Source organism: Geospiza fortis, unplaced genomic scaffold (assembly GCF_000277835.1).
Source record: "Geospiza fortis unplaced genomic scaffold, GeoFor_1.0 scaffold164, whole genome shotgun sequence".
Taxonomy (NCBI): domain Eukaryota; kingdom Metazoa; phylum Chordata; class Aves; order Passeriformes; family Thraupidae; genus Geospiza; species Geospiza fortis.
The window spans coordinates 866,268-869,567 of record NW_005054426.1 but is presented as its reverse complement, the minus strand read 5'-3'; the positions used below and the strand labels follow the sequence as shown (position 1 = coordinate 869,567).

General features: G+C 38.7%; 1 protein-coding gene across 1 annotated transcript in view; it reads left to right on the top strand.

The window, feature by feature from the left end:
- Positions 1–2,866, top strand: part of LOC102040850 (potassium voltage-gated channel subfamily A member 5-like) — a 26,905-nt gene extending 24,039 nt beyond the window's left edge. Inside the window, exon 3 of the mRNA XM_031061815.1 lies at positions 2,206–2,866. The gene's annotated coding sequence lies outside the window, so the exon portion shown is untranslated. The remainder of the gene's footprint in view (positions 1–2,205) is intronic.
- The last annotated feature ends 434 nt before the right edge of the window (positions 2,867–3,300 follow it).

Sequence of the window (3,300 nt, the reverse complement as noted above, 5' to 3'; positions counted from 1 at the left end):
TCCTGCTGTAGAAAATACGTAATCAAAGAGCGTGAAAACACTACATTCATATTTTTCATGTTTACGTGGAAATGTAAGTTTCAGTTAATTAAATGTCAATTTCAGTTAGTTTGACATCATCTGAAAAAAAATTATTTATTCAAAATTTAAATGACTGAAGTCCATTTCATTTTCCAACCTTTTTTTCCCTCTCCTTCTTCCTTCAAAAGGAGAAAAGAAAGGAGAAAAGTATGAAAATATCATGAAAAACCCACATAATACTCAAGTTTGATTCTAGCTAACATAAATCAGTAGGGGGGAAAAAGGAAGAAAAGTGGAATTGGTAAAATAAAATTTAAAAAAAGAAAGAACCAAGTATTTTATTTTGAGATGTGAATCTCTCTTTTTCTACTGAAATCTGCCATCAGATTTGATAAGCCTGGTTCCAAGATCATTGACGACCAAATCAGGATCCCTTCTAGGGAGCATTTCCAGCTCAGACACTGTGAGGTTTCTGACCCAGTCCCCTTGACATTTCCTCTAATCACTGCACAGTGATCTTCAGAGAGCTCTTGGGAGCCTAGGAAACCTCTTACTCTGATATTTTTCAATCCAGCCAGGAATCTGGGCACCATAAAGGCAGGAGGAGCTTTTCCTTTAACTTCAAAGGGTGCCAACTCTGGCACTGAGACTTCACTGCAGATTAACATGTGGGGAGCTCTTCTGACAGAAACTGCCTTTGGTATTTCAGAGTGGGGAGAACTGTTTATTTCATTTCACACAGATTCACTTCAAAACCTTTCCAAAGGATTTAATTTTGCTGCTTTTGTTGTTGTTGTTGTTGTTTCTTTTTTTTTTTCATGTACGTCACCTTTGGGCTTAAGTTCCCTTTCAAGACTGTAAAACTTTACCAAAACTGGGGAACAGCCTTCTGAGACAGGCAGGGATGTGGCTGTGTGGTCCCCATGCTGCAGGACCCACAGGGTGAATGACCAATATTTGTAGGGCTCTCTCTCCTCTTTGCCCTTTCAGGGCTGCTTTATGAAGTGAAGCGTTTGCACACACACTGAAAGAAGGCACTGTTCAATTATGATGGATTTAAGGGGAGTGTGTGTATGTGTAAAATCATGTGGTTCTGGTATGCAGTTCTGGCCACAGTACTCTTTGCTCCCTTTCAGACCCCATTGAAACCAACTTCTTTCATCCCACTGAGCTGAAAAATCCCTTTGTTTCTGCTTCTTTCTTTTCTATTTTGTCTTACAGAAGCTGCCTGGGAAGCTACTTGGGAATAACTTTTCTGGCTTTAAATATTCTTAAGCAATCTCCTGTTATTTTTTACTTTTATATTTCCATCTATTTAACTTATTCCTGCATACCAAGTCCTTTTTATTTTCCAATGCATAAAGAAAGAAAGACTTATTTTGGAAGTTCTACAAAAATGGAAGTCATTGTAATCATGATTTGATGTCCTTGGAACACACTTTATTTACTATTTGTTTTTATTAGGACATTGTTCAAATGTAACTTTAAGCCCAATAAGGTTCCAGGACTAATCTCCTGGGACAGGATATTTATGGTCCATATTTTCAGAGAGGGAGATTGGAAGTAGAAAAAGGCTTAAGTATTTAGGCCTTGCTTCAGCTCTGAAGGCAGGGGAAATCTGCAAATAGTGACTTGACCAGTTAAAGGAGAGGGTGGCATGTGCAGATGCCCAGCTTCAAGGGGCACTTGCATTCCATGTGTGCTCATTCCAAGCAGAAACATGGGCCTCAGATTGTGTGCATTACTGCAGGAGAACTGACCTATTTTTCTGGAGAGGAAAAATCTACCATAAAAATCTAATTTGCAAGGATTGTGGGAGTGGAAACAGGGCTGGGTTTTTTTTTTTTTGTCTCTAGGATATTTGGTTATGCAAACAAATTGATGAGGGAGAAACTTCCAGCAGGAAAACTGTTGATGGTGCTCAGTGTCACTCAATTAATTGTAACACTCTTGAAAGGGAAGTAAAATAATGGTGAATCTTTCAGAGAATCAGAGAATTATAGAATGGCCTGGGTGGAAAAGGGCCTTAAAGATCCTCTAGTTCCAACCCCCCACCATGGGAAAGGACACCTTCCACTTTGTTCTAAGCCATAATTTTGTGTCCAGTGTAGAGCCTAATGGTTTTTCCTCCTTAATTAATGCAGCTTTTTGCATGACACTGTCCTGATTGCCTTCCTCCTGCAGACACTGACCATTAGGAAGACACTGCTGCAGAGTCTGAAACCAAACCAGCCTATTCCTTGTTCTCAAGTCATCTTGGGTTAGAAGCTGCTGAAAAACTTCCTTCTGGATAAATAACTGTGATGTCCCCATCATCCCCAGAATTGGATTCCTTCACTGGGATTGCTGAAACACTGGTCTGCTCCAAGGTTTCTCTCATAGAAGAATAGTTCAGCTTCACAACAGGAGTGAGAAAAGTTTAAATGCTTTAGGGCTCACTCCCAGGCACAAGACTTTATTCTTTGAGCTTTTGCTTGGAAATAAATTGAGTTCTTGTCGTAGATTGGGCATCTTATCCCCTGCTTCTTACATATCAAACTTTCTCATAATTCTGGAAGATTTAAGTGTTTGTTCTCTTTCTTTTATTGGCGTTCGTCTTTATTTATTTTGTATTCTTGAGATGTGCTGTATCTCTGGAGTTTGTATTTCTACTTTTACCATAAAAATGCTGTACATACAAGTCTAGAATGCATCTGAAGATTAGTCTAATTTTTCATGTGACTTTGACTTGAACATTTTTCTGTTTATGTTTATATTGCTATTTCAAATATGTTCATTACCTGTATTCTTTATGCCTGTTCCCCATCTCTCTAACTCAATAAAATAATGTTCCCATTCTTCAGAACCATGTCCCGTGTGCGTGACAGTGATAACAGTTTCTGAATAATAATGACTGATAATTTAAAATGTGCTAATCTATATTTATATCTGTTTCTATGTCTATATGTGTCTGTCACAGCCTGAAATTCTTCTGATATGGGATTTGAGACGGTGAAAAAATTACCAGCAAGTGGTAAGCTCAGCTTAGGAATAATTCTTCATAAGTCTTTTTGGACTTGAAAGGTAGATTTTCCTGCTCCATAAAGGTTTATGTTCTTTATTTCAGTTCTCATCCATGGCTAAATTTAGAACTGATATTACATGAATCAATGGAGTGTCACCCATTTCACCAGGAATTTGTGTGAGGACAGTACTTCCCTGTGCAGGTCTTGGAACTGGATGCTGTAGGACCTGGCCCTGCCTTGTGAGAGTCCTTTAGGCAGATTCTCAGCTGGCATG